This window comes from Melospiza melodia, chromosome W (assembly GCF_035770615.1).
Source record: "Melospiza melodia melodia isolate bMelMel2 chromosome W, bMelMel2.pri, whole genome shotgun sequence".
Taxonomy (NCBI): Eukaryota; Metazoa; Chordata; class Aves; order Passeriformes; family Passerellidae; genus Melospiza; species Melospiza melodia.
Window position 1 is genome coordinate 20,291,017 of NC_086225.1, and position 17,123 is coordinate 20,308,139.

The window sequence follows — 17,123 nt, forward strand, 5'->3', positions numbered from 1 at the left end:
CATATCATAAATCAGCATTTACATCAATTTTTCCTGGACACAATCAAAATAACAGCACACAGTCTAGAGATCAAGTCCAAACATCCAGGGCAAAGGAACTCTCTGAGCTCATACTCACGGTTTAAATGTACCAAATCTACACAAATCACTACATTTAAACACAATAAATACCATCACTGACGTTCCTCCACTCGCTTCTCCACGGGGCACTTCTCTCCCTGCCCCCACAGCCTGCTGCAGCCGGCTCCTCAGGCCTCACTCGGCTGTTTCAAACACGGGTGGTACTCACCCCCCCCGCACTGTAGAGCACTGTAGATGTACTCTCTTTTATTCACCATACACTTATACACTTGCGCGATTACAAACACAGTGCACTGACCACACAATGCATTATCCATACAGCGGCACAGTGTCTGGACACCACACACACACACAAACAAAACACACACGGGTTCAGCGATTCTGCCCCATCAGAACAATGAATCCCCAATACACACACACATGGGTTCACCTGACCCACCCCTAGAGTTGCTAGCGGTCTGCCCTATCAGAACAATGAACCCCGTCTCTAATACAGCTGCTCCTTCAGCTACACCCAGATGTCTCTGAGTGATTTACTCCCTAGTTCTCTTTTTCCCCCCCCGGGGGCCCCTCAGTACATACCGTATCTTCCTCCGCAGCCAGCAGGTCCTTGTCTGTCCTCGCAGGAGGCAAGTCAAGACGAGTGGAGCCTCCTCCAGGAAAAAAAATCCTAGGGCGCGCCTTGGAGGTCTGTCTATCCCCCCTGCCCCAGTGGGGACAGAGAACTCCTGCCTGGCTTGCCATATTGTTTTGCGGAGAAAAGAAGAAACCTCACAACTTTATAAAAGTTGTAAAGCTTGGTATGTTTATTACGGCGCCAAACACATGCGGAGAATGCTCTCCTTAAAAGGCATGCGTACCTCTGAGAACTTCAGATCTCCTTTTATCCCCCTCTCAAATACATATGCATACAGTTTCACAATAGGTTCATACATATTCATTTTTATGGGTTTCGTGTGACTTTTACCACTAGTTCCTTTTTATCAGAAAGAATTCCGAGGTCAGGCTGACTTGCCCTTACAGCAGTCCCTGTCGCTATCATCTTCTGTCTCCTCCCCTTTATCTCTGTCCTTCGCTGAAGTAACTTCACTGAGCTTAGGCCTTGCAGTCTGCCTAAATAACTACGATTTCTAACCACAGACTCAACTCAAAAATGTACATTTCACCTAAATTAAAATGGATTTCTATCCTGCAAAATTTTCACTTTGCTTCACCACTGTGTTGGACGGCGACAGGTACCTGGTGCTGCCTTTATGGTGGTGTCATGGTTTGACACTGGCACAATGCCAGTGCCGCCATGAAAATACTCTCTCCCTGGTGTCTGCTGTGAGATGTGACCAGGAAGAAGCAAAGCAGGCTCCTACTTAGAAATAAAGAAAACTTTATTAACTAAACTACAAGGGAAAGGGAAAAAAAATAAACACACAAGGAAAATGAAAACTTCACAAAAACATTTTCCTCTTCCCCCCACCAGATTTCCAATACAATACATCTCCCAAATCACCAACTCTCAGTCCGGCACCACCCTTTAGAATACTCAATCCTCAGTTCATCAAGAGGAGAAGGAGTCCTTCTTTGTGCCATTGGCTTCTTGTCACATGTGGCCCCGCCCAGACAGCATTTGCCATTGTGACATCTTCCTTCCATGCCCAGTGCTCTCACCACTGCGCATGGACCAGGGCTGCTTCTAGGGTTACTTTTAAGGACGCCTTGTCTCCTTCCAAAAAGGCACAGTCTCATATTTGGGACATCTGTCCCCCCCCCCATGTTTTTTGCACCCCCTGGGGCTGAGGGGTACCCACACTGAACCCTCCTGGTTTTGAGGCATTGTCCCCACTGGAAGCAGTCTCTGTATCACAAGGAAACAGTTAATGGCTATACAAATAAAAAGAGCCAAACAAAAAATGCCATTCCATCTTCTCCATTCTTCCAACATCTCTCTCTCTTCCCAGACCTTCATCACTCTTCTAGGAAGGGTTAATGTTGTGTAAAGTTTTCATTGTCCACAAAGGGGTTAAAAGCTCCCACAAGCGGCTGGACACATCGCTGCCTCCTCCCCCCTTTTTCCTCCTTCTCAGCCGTGCTGCCTGCTGCCTGCTGCTGCACATGTTTATCAAGTATCAAAGTAACTCCCAGGCACGGCTCTGTCTCTCATAAGTGTGGGGGGGGAAATACCTCTCAGTAGTTCTTCGATGCTTCCACCCTTGGGCCCCTCAGGGTCAGGCTCACCTCTCCCAGGCCGCATGGCTTTCCCCTCAATGCCACCCAGCCATCAGCTGGGCCGGGGGAGGAATCGAACTCTCTCCCGCCGGAAATCCAAAGAGAACCTTCCAGGGGGAGCCCTGCTTTTAACCCTGTGTTCTCAGAGGCAGATCCAAATGTCCCAATGTCCACATCAGGTGCCAATATTAAAATCTGAGCACCCATTGGTTGGACTACAGCATCCCAGAAATCCCAGAAATCCCATTTCCGGTCAAACCACCACAGGTGGCTAGTGGACAAACCCATTTGGGTTCATCAGTGGCCCCTGGCAGAGGAGAAGTTGTTCATCCTTTCTCAACTGGTACAAGAACAACTGCAGCAGGGACACACTGAGCCTTCAATGAGTTCCTGGAATACTCCCGTCTTCATGATAAAAAAGAAGTCTGTGAAGTGGAGGCTGTTACAAGACCTCTGGAGAGTCAATGAGATGATGGAAGGCACGGGGGCGCTGCAGCCTGGTATGCCCTCACCCATCATGATCCCTGCGGGGTGGGAGATCTTGGTCATTGATTTGAAAGATTGTTTCTTTACCATCCCTTTGCATCCAGATGACAAGCCAAAGTTTGCTTTCACAGTGCCTTCAGTCAATAATGCCGAGCCTGCTCAGGGGTATCAATGGAAGGTTTTGCCACAGGGCTGTCGCAACAGCCCATTTATTTGCCAATGGTATGTGGCTCAGGCCTTGTCCGACGTGCGCGATCAGTTTCCTGACACGTGTTGTTACCATTATATGGATGACATCCTGGTGGCGGCACCCAACCAGGATAAGTTGCTGAGGATATGGCCTCGACTGTTTGCTGCCCTGCATGCTTACGGGCTGCACGTGGCCCTGGAGAAGGTCCAACAGCACCCTCCTTGGAAATACTTGGAGGTCAAGATTCTTGACCGTACCATTCAGCATCAGGAGGTGCAGTTTTCGGATTCTATTCGGACTTCGAATGATGCCCAGAAGTTGATGTGTGTCATCAACTGGTTGCGTCCTTACTTAGGACTGACCAGAGAACAGTGTTCCCCATTGTATGATACTCTGATAGGGGATCCTGACATGAGATCACCTCAAGAGTTGATATCTGCAGCGTGACAGGCGCTGGAGGAGGTCCAGAGAACTGTTTCTGCTCGTCAGGTTCACCTAATAGATCCTTCAATTGATATCACTGTTTTTGTCACTGTTGTGTTTTGAGACATTGACAGGAAGTAAGTTTTTTTTTTTGGATATGCTTTGGCCACAAATAGGTGTTCAGATTTTTATATTGGCACCTGATGTAGCCACTGAAGTTCGGACGCACCTCTGAGAACACACAGGGGTTAAAAACCAGAGCTGCTCCCCGGGAAGCCCTCTTAGGACTTCAGTGGGAAAGTGGTCAGATCTCCCTCCCCCGTTCAGCTTCTGCTGCTGGGCAGGGGAGGGGAAGCCATGCAGTAAGCCTGAGCCTGGACAGAGATAAGAAGTGAAGAAGCCCTTGAAGACAGAAAGGTAAAAGAGCACCAAGAGACATCGGGCAGCCACCCCCCCACCAGGGGAGAGAGAGGGAGAGCCAGCATCTGAATTTGATAGCAGTCGGCCCGAGAAGAGAAGGGGACAGTGCAGCAAGAAAGTGCCCAGCAGAGCAGCGTGAAAGTTCCAAAGCTCCAGAGAAGCAAAGACTGAAATTTTTAACCCTTTTCTTGCATGATAAAAACCTTACAAAGGCTGATCCTCCTAGAGCTGAATGAGAAGACAGATAAGAGATAAGAGAGAATAAGCCATGAAAGAAGTGCAGAAGACTCTTGAGTAGGGGGAAAGATGAGAGAGTAGCCTTTTAGCTAGACTTTTCTTGTGTAGCCATAGACAGAACCAATTTTTTTTTTCCTGTGACACAGAGACTGCATTTAGGAAGAAGCAGTGCCTCAGAACCAAGAGAGTTCAGTGTGAGTACCCCTCGGCCCCAGAAAATGCAAAAAATTTAAAGGAGACAGATGTCCCAAAGAACAGACTGTGCCTTTTTTAGAGTGAGACAAAGCATCCTTGAAAGACAACCCTAGAAGCAGCTCTAGTCCATGCACAGTAGTGAGAACACTAAGCATAAAAAGAAGATGTCACAATAGCAAAAGATTTTCCGAGCAGCGCTAAGTGACATGAAAACACACGAGATTTCAACAGTGTTTCCAGCAGAAGCCTATAGTACAAAAAAGACTCTTCTCCTTGATGAACTGAAGATTGAGTATTCTAAAGAGTAGTTGTCCTGGGTTGGCTGTATGATGCTTTTATCCCCAATCGTCTTGTTCTGTTTATGCTGAATAGTAAGTTTTGTACCTTTAAGATTTATTGCAGAGAGAGAAGGGGGGAGAGAAGTGCAGTTTTTTTTTCTCCAAACACTTCTCTCACTCCTCCACATTCCTCCTCCTGGACTGTTGTTGTCTGCGGACAGACAGTGAGACAGAGCTCTTCTTTTGCTTTTTAGTTAGTGTTAGCTAGCTGAGGCAAAGAAGTTCCCTGGACTGTGTTTTTTTATTTTCTTTGGACCTCTTGAAACCTGCTCTGAACTGAACATCCAGGACAGCACCGGCAGCTCACATCTCTGGCCCACCGGGCCGGGCCTGGCCTGCAACAATTCCAGCACCGGAGGGACTGATCAGAGACTGAGTGAGCTGCAACCCGGGGACGGGGTTTTCTCAGTTTGTCGTCTCTTTTAGAGTGGCAAGGGGTTTCATTGTTTGATATTGTTTTGGTTTTATTGTTTAATAAACAGTTTTTCCCCACCTTTCTCCAAGGAGGTATTTTTTCCTCCCGGACCAGTTGGGGGGAGGGGCTGATTGGATCTGCTTTTCCCACCGGAGCTCCTTTGGGGGATTCTTCCCCAAATTTGCTCTAAACTTGGACAGTAGTGCCGGACTGAGAGTTAGTGGTTTAGAAGAATATATTGCATTAAGAAATTTGGTGAAGAAGAAGAAGAAAATGCTTTTGTAAGGTTTTCATTTTCCTTAGTTTTTTTTTCTCCTTTTCTTGTAGTTTAGTTAATGAAGTTTTCTTTATTTCTAAGTAGGAGCCTACTTTGCTTATTCCTGGTCACATCTCACAGCAGACACCAGAGACAAAGTATTCTCATAAGAGCACTAGCATTGTGCCAAAATCAAACCATGACAGTCACCAATCCTGATCTTCATCCTATGGGCATCATTGGCCAGTGGAGTAGGTGGATAGGTGGTCTGATCCCCTGCATGTTCTGAAACGGGTCCTTTTGCCCCACCAGCCAAAGAAGACAGCACCTTCATTGTACAAGCTGCTTGATTATTTGATAATCAAATGCCGTCAGCGGTGTTTGCAATTGATGGCTGCCGATCCAGCAACGATCGCTCTTCCTGTGGAACGGGAGGATTTTGAATGGAGTCTTGCTGTTAGCGCTCCTTTGCAAAGCGCGCTGGAGAACTTCTTTGGGCAGATCGCTTATCATATGCCCAGACATAAATTGCTGCAGCTGGCAAAGAAAATGAGTTTGTCGTTGCAGCCAAAGAGCAGCCAAGTGCCAGTTGAAGGGCCCACTGTCTTCACGGACAGTTCAGGGAAAACAGGCAAGGCCATTGTTACCTGGAAGGACGGGTCTGGGTTGCAGACACTGGAGGCCCATGTGTCGGGTTCGGCTCAACTGGTCAAGTTGAAAGCTGTTGCCATGGCATTCCAGGAATTTTCCCAGGTGCCTCTGAATGTGGTGACTGATTCCGCCTACATGGCAGACATGGCGTGGCGTTTGGACTCTTCGCTCCTAAAGGAAGTCAACAACACAGCTTTGTTTCGGTTGTTGAAAGCCTTGTGGAGTGCAATTCAGGCCTGGGTCCATCCCTATTATGTCTTGCACATTCAGAGTCACACCAGCTTGCCAGATTTCATAGCGGAGGGTAATGCCAGGGCTGACAGGTTGGCTAATCCTGCGTGGGTAGCGCCTCAGCCTGATGTGATTGCACAAGCCAGAACATCACATGACTTTTTCCACCGAGGTGCGCATACGCTGCAAAAACAGTTTCATCTGACACCAACTGAAGCTCGTGACATCGTCAGCTCTTGTGCTGACTGCCATGGCTTTGCTGCACCTTTGCTGGTGGGGGTGAACCCCAGGGGCTTGAAGGCTTTGCAGCTTTGGCAGACAGATGTCACTCACATTGCTGAATTTGGCCGACTTAAGTATGTGCACATGTCTATTGACACATTTTCCTCTGCCATGTGGGCCTCTGCTCACACTGGGGAAAAGAGTCATGACGTGATTGCCCATTGGAGGATGGCTTTTGCAGTCTTGGGGATACCTTCCTCCGTGAAAACAGACAATGGCCCTGCCTATGTCTCATAGAAGACGAGGCAATTCTTACGCCAGTGGGGAGTGTCACATAAGTTTGGTATTGCACACTCCCCAACGGGCCAGGCCATTGTCAAACGTGCTCATGGTACCTTGAAGCGTGTACTGGGCAGGAAGAAGAGGGGAATGCCTTAGAGAAACACCACACAGTAGGTTGGAAAAGGCATTGTACACAATCAACCATTTGACAGTGCCTCAGAATTCAGAAAATCTCGTTATTGTGTATCACTTTCTTTCAGTGCGGTCATTGGATGAGGCGCACTTGCCTCGAGCGAAGGTCCAGATATGGGATCTTCCCATCAATAGGTGGGAGGGCCCATATGACCTTATCACTTGGGGTCGTGGGTATGCACGTGTCTCCACAGATACTGGAGTGCGATGGGTACCTGAGAAGTGTGTCTGCCCTGACTTGGGGCATCAGAACTGAAATGTGGCCAACAGGCAACCTTTGAATGATGACCAAGATGACAACCAAGATGGCAAACAATATGATGACCGAGATGGTAGCCAAGATGATGACCATCCATCAGGTGGCCCTTCCACGAGCAGGGACTGAATTCCATCCTGCTTTTTGAAAAGGACTGTTCTGAGGACTGTTTTTGGACTGATGGTGTGTTTTATAAGAGACGATCACAAGACCCAATCTCTGGCCATTTTAATTGGCATCTGATGAAGGGACCTCTTGAGCCGGGTTTGTTCTCCTTTCTGCAAGGGGCCCCACAGAGGACTACAAACATTGCCTCCATTTTTTTTAAAAAAAACAAAAAAGGGGGACCTGTGGATGCCATGGGACAGAGAGAGAGAAACAGCAAGCGTTTCTTACAGTGTCTTGTGCGAAGTTTTTGGGAGCTGAAAAGATATGATAACCTGTTGACTATAAACAATTTGCAGGTGCTGTTTTTCTACTTGATTTTTCTGTTCCTCTCAAGGACAGTGCGTGAGAAAGATGTTTCTGTTAGTTAGCCAATAAAATAGAATCTATCATATCACTCTATAAAAACCATGCGGTTCTTTTGAATAAAGCTTTCTTTGCCTTTTCTACGATCCTGCCTCTCGCCTGTTCCTGCCCTGACCCCAGCACATGAGTGACACCTCTAAATCTGGTAACTCTCAACCTGGTGTCCCCACGTGCTCTTGAGTCCCCCTAAATCCTGTAACTCTCAACCTGAAATCCCCAGTTGTTCTAAAGTCCCCCTAAAACCAGTAACTCTCAACCTGGCATTCCCAGGTGCTCTTGAGTTGCCTTTAATCTGGCAACTCTTTCAAATCTCACACACTCCAAGCACACTTGGACTCTTACCATACACATGCAAATACTCACAGTCTTCCAGATCGTCTGCAGATTTTCCCCTAGGGAGCTTTTTCTCTTTCCCCTTATCCTGGTTTGAAAAGAAAGTGAGTTTTTTGGGAGGCTGTGGTCAAACCAATGGGTGCTCAGATTTGAATACTGGCACCTTATGTGGCCACTGAGGACATGGATATGCCTCTGAGAACACGGGGGATTAAAAGCAGAGAACTCCCAGGGGAACTCTCTCTTGGTTCCGGTGGATGAAAGAGGTCAGATTTATCCTGCCCAGCCACAGGCTGTATGGGGGAGGGGAAGCCATGTGGCCGGGGTGAGGTAGGCCGGAGCCTTGGACAGAGAAGGGCAGTGAAGGGCCCTGCAGGATGGAAGGGTGGAGGAGCACTGAGAGGCATCGGGCAGCCACCCCCATCGTCCCATCCCCCAGGAGAGAGAGAGAGAGAGAGAGAGAGAGAGACAGAGAGACCCTGTGCTTGTGCCACCTTGATATTTGATACCATGTGCTGGCAACATGCCCAAAGGAGAAGGAGAAGGGGGGGATGCAGAGAGAAGGTGCCCAGCAGGGCAGCCGTGGGAGTTCTGGGCAGGCAGAGCCCGAGATTTTAACCCTTTTCTTGGATGATGGAAACCTTACAAATATTGATCCTCCTGGATCTGAATGAGAAGAGAGAGAGATGAAATAGGAGGAAATGGGCAAATGTGATGAAAGTCCATGCAAATGAAAGATGTTAGAAGAAGTTGAGAAGAATCCTAGGTGGGAGGAGATGATGGAGTGGCCTTTGGCTGGACTTTTCTTGTATAGCCATGGACAGAAACAATTTTTTTTCCTGTGACACAGAGACTGCATTTAGGGGGAGTCAATGACTTGGAGCCAAGAGAGTGCAGTGATATTATGTGAAGGAGTGGTGTGAACAGAGACGACGGGTGAGGAGGGTGGTGTCCCCTGTCTTCAGTGAAGAAGAAGATCGCTGTTCTTGAGACCCCTTGGCCCCAGGGGGTGAAATTTGGGGGGGACTGGTGTCCCGAAAGTGAAAGACTGTTGCTTTTTTGGAACTGGGCAAAGCATCCTTAAAAGGGGAACCCTAGAGCAGCTCTGGTCCATGTGCAGTGGTGAGAGCACTGGACATGGAAGGAAGAGGTCACGATGGCAAATGTTCTTCGGGCGGTGCCACGTGTGACATGGAAACACAAGAGGTTTCAACTGTGTTTCCTGGGGAAGCCTATGATACAAGAGGGACTCCTCTCTTCTTGATGAACTGAGAGTTGATTATCTGAAGAGTGGTGATGAACTGAGAGTTGATTATCTGTGGGGTGGTAACTGGATTAAGAATACAAGGTTTTTTCGCATTGTGTTGTGTTGGAAATTGGGGAGAGGATGAGGAATGCTTTTGGAAGGTTTTCATTCTGAGTTCTGTGTGTGTTCCTTTTTACATATTGTAATTTAAGAAAGTTCTTTCCTTTATTCCTAAGCTGGAGCCTGCTTTGCTCTATTTCTGATCACATCTCACAGCAGACATTAAGGAGAATATATTTTCATGGGGCAGTGGCATTGTGCCAGCATCAAACCATGACAACCCCGTTCTTTTTCCTGACTCAGTCTTCCGCTTTCCCCAGGGTTTGACTTGCAATCACCAATTGCCCCAGGGAAGTGAATTGAGCCACCGAACCCACGGCAGCGCGCACCTCCCTTTCAAAATCTCCTAGGGCCAGGGAGACCAGGTTTTTATCCCGGACAGAGACCCCATTTGTAGGAAATGACGCTCACTTTTAAAAATTTCAAAGGCTTATTAAAAACCTTAACAAAATACAACAAAGAGCTGAATAAGGAGAAAGCGCAGGGCTGGGAGTCCCCGCGACTACAAAATGGATGCTCTGCCTTTTATATCCCTATCCCCTCCCAAAGTCTTGTCAGTCAACTCCTTCTTTTCTGTCCGTTAGTGGAGATCACCTTCTTACATTTTGATTGGGTGTCAAGTGTTGCCATAGTAATGAGCCTGCCCTCTCCCAAACGCCCCTGCTATCAAGGCCGTCCAGTGACAACAATACGAGAGGGAGGGGAAAGAGGACTATGGGAAGAACATGCCACAATAACATAACTTTAGATCAATAAAACTTTTATTAACATACACATAATATTAATCCTATAATTATGAGAGCCAACCATTTCATTGCTCATCTATAACACTATCACTATGTAAATGATGCAAAGTACATCTAAAGTGAAGGCAGTCTAGACCCTTTAAAATTATGGGAGGTAGAAAAAAAGGCAAATTAAATGCACAGGATTTCATATGGAATATGCCCCACTCCATGCAGTTCCTCTGAAACTGAGGTGCTAATCTCCATCTATTTTGGGATCTCCAAAATCTCAATTAGCTTGGTTTTGGTACCAGGTGTAGAAATTCTACTCTTTCTGTTTGTTTGAAAAAAAAATATGCTTACCTTTGTCGTTAGCATCCAATATTTCAATCTGCAAATGAGGGACAGGGCATAGGAATGTTATAAATAACTATGTATTTGTTTGCTTTCAAAAATTATTTTTAATCACAGCTATTTTGATTTAATACACTTTTGTCCCGGGGTGACTTTTCCCCATTCGTCTGTTTAGCCCATAAATAAGTTTTGCACCTTTAAGACTGGTTTTGAGAGTGAAAGGGGGAGAAGAAGAAGCGTGCAATTTGTTTCAGAAACTGCACTCAGTCCTACACGTTCCTGCTCCTGTGTTGTCTGTGGATGGACAGGCTGCAGGAGAGAGCTCGCCTTTGCTTTTAGTTAGTTTCTAGCTAGCTGAGGCAGAGAAGTTACCTGGACTGTGTTTTTTCTTCCTCTTTGGACCTGTTCAAACCTGCTCTGGACTGAAAACCCAGAAGAGCACAGGAAGCTTGCACCTGTGGCCCACTGGGTCAGGCCTGGGCCACAGTATTTCAAGCGCAGGAGGGACTGATAAGAGACTGAGTGAGCTGAGCTACAGCCCAGGAAGGAGACTTTCTGAGTTTGTAATCTCTTTTGGAGCAGCAAGAGGTTTTATTGTTTAATATTGTTCATTTTTTTGTGCTGGTGAATGCTTTACCTGTGAAATAAGCAGTTTTTTTCCACTTTTCTCCAAGGAAATCTTTTTCCTGAACCAGTTGGGGGAGGGGTGGCTTGAATTTGCTTTCTAGAAGAAATCCCTTTAGAGGTTTTTCTCCCAAAATTGCCCCAAACCAGGACAGTTTGTAATCACTTTTAACTGCTTTAATATAGTATAATTTTTCAGCTTTTGTGGCCAGTGCCCTGGCCCTGTGTAGTGTCCAGGTTTAGAGCAAATTTGGGGAAGAATCCCCCAAAGGAGCTCCGGTGGGAAAAGCAGATCCAATCGGCCCCTCCCCCCAACTGGTCCGGGAGGGAAAAAATACCTCCTTGGAGAAAGGTGGAAAAAAACTGTTTATTAAACAATAAAACCTAAACAATATCAAACAATGAGATCCCTTGCCACTCTAAAAGAGATGACAAACTGAGAAAACCCTGGGTTGAAGCTCAGCTCACTCAGTCTCTGATCAGTCCCTCCGGTGCTGGAATTGTCGCAGGCCAAGCCCAGCCCGGTGGGCCAGAGATGCAGCTGCCGGTGCTGTCCTGGATGTTCAGTCCAGAGCAGTTTCAAGAGGTCCAAAGAAAAAGGAAAAAAAACAGTCCAGGGAACTTCTTTGCCTCAGCTAGCTAACTAACTAAAAAGCAAAAGAAGAGCTCTGTCTTGCTGTCTGTTCATCCACAGACAACCACAGTCCAGGAGCAGGAATGTGGAGGAGTGAGTGCAGTGTCTGAAAACAAACTGCGCACTTCTTCTCTCCCCCCCTTCACTCTCTGGGACACTCTTAAAGGTACAAAACTTATTATTCAACATAAACAGAATGAGACGATTTGGGATAAAAGCATCATATAGTCAACCCACAACATTTAGCTTATAATTAGTGTGATAAACATACATTATAGTTTAGGCTTTTGCAAAAGATTAAAATAAACACTGTGTGTTGTGCATTGTAATGTTAACTTTTGCAAAAGTAGCTAATGCCTTTATTTGTGTAACTAACTGATAATATTGATAATACCTCAGATTTTTTTAATGGCTCATGTTGATTTAATGTACTTGTGGGGTATCTTATCTGTATGATAGGATAACATTGAAAAGGAGCAGGTAAATAAACATCGAAAGAAAGAATGCAAGGAGGAATTTACTACTGACCCTTCAGTTATCAAGAACTGTCAAAACACAGAACAGGGGGCCTTGTGGGGAAAGAAAATATATAAATTTCATCTGCAGTATGGCGTGTACTTTAAGAACAGGGGCCAATGGTCAAACCAAGCAACAGAATTCCTGGAAAATGTAAACTCAAAGGAATGTTTGAATATGTGTAATCTTCATGAATATGCATTTGACCAATGTAATAGAAAAGTATATAAGAAAATTGTTTCAAGGTAACTGCCATGCCTCTAGCTATGGCTGTGCACCCAGCACTGTAAAAGTGCCTTTTATCACTTATTAAACTTTTAAAAATTTTAAAGACTAAGCCTTGTTTCTCACAGGAATAAATAATTTCATAATCCACTTTATAAAACTAGAAGTTATAATTTATAACTAGCCTTAAGATAGATATCTGTAGAAAGCTTTGAAACAGCCCCTCTGCATGATAAATACTTTTCCCCCCTTCGTAACAGGATATAAAGAATGGAAATAAAGGAGTTTTAAAGAAAGTGTTGTGAAAAATAAATAATACCCTTGCAGATTATTTCCATGCATGATCTAACTCATCTTTTTAAATTCCTAAAATACTCTGTTCCTTTCTCCACTGACTGAAATACTTAGAGGCTGATGGAGTGTGGGATCAGGCTCAAAATCATGGGTAAGTGGACTCCATGTGTAATTGAACTCCACTTTTCTGTGTTTGAACTGGAAACCAATGCCTTATATTGTTGACAGAATGATTTTTGCCTTTATATAATCTCTATATTCTTTACACATATTTGTAGGTCTGTAGCTTATTATTATATTCATAAGCTAGTCCCAGTACTTTTCCCTACCTTCTCCCCAGGCAGAAAGACAAAACACATTTCAGAGTTCCAAGTCCCAGAGGGTACAAACCTCCTATCCTATCTTGGTTCTTCCTACAAACCAAGGTTGAAAACAGATCTTCAGGACACATTTTTATAAACAATGTTTAGTCCCTATGTAAAGGGGAAGGGGGGGGGGCAGAATTCAGAGAGGGTTGAACTGGAGGGATATTGCTTCATCACTTGTGCTCCTAATTGGGGTTTTTTGTCAAATATGCTAATTTGCTAAATTTATGAAACTGTATTCACCGCATGTGGGGGAAGGCATTTTGGGTATTTTCCATATTTGCCCTATGGAGGTCTCAAATAAAGACCAGCCTTTATATTACCTCCTATATTAATACTATCTTGAGAGTGTGTTGTTTCAATTCTAGGTTCTTTAAGGCATCAGTATCAACCTCATTTTTAGCAAACTGCTGCCTCTTTAGGACATTAGTGTATTTTATTTTTTTCACTTTTGCAAGGGGTTTATTATCTCAATTTTTAATTCAAAACTGAAACTTTGAATTTGTTCAGGGATTCATTAATTTCTGCCTAGTTAACTTTTTACAGAGGGTTGCATATCCACATGACAGACAGGTATAGACTTCATATTCATTTTGCTTGGTGATCTAAGCAGATATTTAATATGCCAATACTAAACAACATAAAGATCTTTTATTTCCAGCTCCTATAACTGGAAGAGATTCAGAATAAAATTCTGTTCTTCAGGTCTTCCAAGGAATGGCCTTATCCCTCAAAACTGTTATAAATTGATGAAGGAGATTTTATGAGATTGGTAAGAGTACAAAAGGGTGATAATAAATTAATTATTAATTGTTATAAAAGTATTTCAAAAGACTTTTCAAGGAATTCTCCTATAGGGGAATTTCCCAGCCACTGGAGACATATTGCTGAAGAGACCTGCAAGTTAAAAGCCCAGAACAAAGACTTTGCAGGCTTTGGAGAAATTTTGACTAATGCTTATGTTTATCCTTGATCCTACAAGTCAAAATCTTCACTAGTCCAGGAGCAGTTGGCTATTACGTGGGTCTTTGGTTGAAGACAGAGACGAGATAGACTCACCGAGGGTAATCAACAAACAGCAAAGATTTAATATGGCTGCCTCCTTTTATAGGGGGTTCAAATCTCCTGGGCTTGAACAGCTGTTTGACTGGGATATCTGCACCTCCCAGATCTCTGGCCATTGATGTGTCTGTATCGAGTGTTTAACAGGGTTGGCTAAGATCTCTGTTTGGGTTTGAATCCAATCTATCCTTGCCTTATCTGGGGACTTGTTTTACTTCTAAGCTGGTCAAGTTTGGGTGTCTAATATGGCCAAATTTATCTGGCAGCTACAGACCAGCTGTGCTGTGACAGTTTGTAACCGTGATCACAGAGGTTTGCAGGTGAAGCAAGAGACGAGAATGTTGACTCCATGATCAGAAGGCTTGATTTATTATTTTATTATATATATATATATATATATATATATATATATATATATAACATCATTATAACTATACTAAAAAGAAATAGAAGGAAAAGTTCTCAGAAGGCTAGCTAAGAATAGACTAGAAAAGAATGATAACTAAGATCTGTGTCTCAGCAGAGAGCGAGAGCCAGCTCTGCCGTGAGTGGTCAATAAATCCAAACATCCACAGGAGACCAATCATGGATGGACCTGTTCCATTCTACAGCAGCAGATAACCATTGTTTACACTTTGTTGCTGAAACTTCTCAGCTTCAGCAGGAAAAATCCTAATGAAAGGATTTTTCACAAAAGATGTCTGCGACAACAGTTGACAAGTGGAGAGGGACTAGATCTCCCCTCCATGTGGTATCACTGAAGGGATATGGGGGACAGCCAAATGTGATACAGAGACTCCATCATCAGAAGGCATGAAAAGGCATTTAATTATTAGAAATCTACAGTTCTTATAGCAACAATGGTGGACCTAAGACCTGATTGGCCTTTAGGAATCTTCTCTCACACTATTGGTGAACTATGTATAGCACACTGGAGAACCACATCTATAAACAATGGTTCCAGAAAGAGAGGTAATAATTGTTTGAATTCTTTCCTCTAAGTTTCCCACAGCTTCTAAACAGCTTCTAAGGATATTCCTGGGAGAACCATGTCTCTGTCTATTCAGAGGATATGCAATTACTACAGTGTGGCACTTGGGTAGGGCAGGACTATGTGTGTGCCTGAAGCAATATGCAGTGTCCATCCTGTTATAGATGAGTAATTTAATAGAATTAAGAGATAGATATTATGTAGATGTATAGTAATGTTATTGTATTATGTCATTCCATAGTCCTCTTTCCCCTCCCTCCCTGTAATAGCCTTAGTAGTCTAGACATTTAGAGGAGGCTGGCTTGTTACCAGGAAGCGCAGCATAACAACACCTGACCTCCAATAAAGATGTAAGAAAATAATCTCTACCAATAGACGGCAGAGAAAGACTTGACTGACAAAACTTTGGGAGGGGCTAAGGATATAAAAGGCAGAGCATCCATTTTGTAGATGAGCACATGGCTGGTAGTCATGGAGACTCCCAGCACTGAAAACTTTTTTAATTGTTAGGTACTTTGTTGTAATTTTTGTTAAGGTTTAATAAACCTTTAACATTTTAAAAGTGAGCAGTTGTTTCTCACACATCCCACAAGCTCCTGACTGCTGTCTTGTCTCTTGGTTTGCCAGTTTTCATGGTGGGTCTTTACTTGAGCTTTGCAATAGACACATGGCTTTCATACCCCTTCTTTCTCAGGCTAAATCCTAAACGTAGTGTCCATCCAATGCCTACTGCACACAGCAGAAGTTGGGGTTTGACTTACCTTGGGATTCTGCCCCTAAAAGCTTAAAGTTCTTAGATTTCAGTAGAAATCAAAAAACCACAGTTTTTACATGATTAAAACCAGAACTCACTGCACAGATACCACAGATTTTGGACAGGACACAAATGTGAACCTCTGCGCCAAACTCCAAAGCAAATCCTAGTTTCAGTAAATGTGCATTTTAATCACAGCAGTGTTTTCAGGTCAGGTTGACCATAACTCCATAACTTTGATATGTTTTTTCCTCTTCATGCCCAGGGAAGTGTGCTGAGCTCAATGCAACCCAAGCACCACCCTGCCCCATCCCCATGCACATGTGTGCTCCTGCTTGACATTGTTTTGCTTACTAATGTGATTAGCTAAGGGATCGGAAAAAAACAATTATTTATTTAGAGATAAGCTTATTTATTACATGGATGATATGCAAATAACAGACATAATGTACATGGATAATAAGTAGATAATAGAAATAAGCATAGAAAGGCAATGCATCAAATCATTATTACTAAGGTGGTTGGACCGGAAATGGGATTTCTGGGATGCTGTGGTCACTACCATCAGGCCAATGGATGCTCAGATTGTAGGACCGCTTCTGAGAAAAACACAGGGGTTAAAACCCAGAGCTGCGCTCGCCCGGAGCCTCTTGGCACTTCCTTCGGGAAAGGCTTTGTATCTCTCCCCCTGTCCCAGCTGCCGGCTGGGCAGGGGCAGGGGAAAAGCCACGCGGCTATGAGGTAGGCCCAGCCCAAGGATAGAAGGGTGGAAGAGACCAAGAGACATCAGGCAGCCCCCCCAGGGAATAGAGAGAGAGAGAGCCAGCGTCTGAATTCGATAGCGGCGCTGGCCCAGGAGGAGAAGGGGGAAAGTTCGAGGGCAGCGTGGGAGTTCCGGAGCTCTGGGACAGGCAGAGACTGAAAATTTTAACCCTTTTCCTGCATGATTGAGACCTTGCAAATGCTGATCCTCCTGGAGCTGAAAAAGAAGAGAGATAAGAGATGAGATAACAAGGACTAGGCCCGAGGGAAGTGGAGAAGGCTGGCTGAGTGGGGGGAGAGATGATGGAGTGGCCTTCTGGCTGGACTTTTCTTGTGTGGCCATGGACTGAACCAGTTTTTTTTTCCTGTGACACAGAGACTGCATTTAGGGGGAGGCAGTGCCTCAGAACCAGGAGGGTTCAGTGTGGGTACCCTCGGCCCCAGGGGGTGAAAATTGGGGGGGACAGATGTCCCGAAGGAGAGACTGTGCCT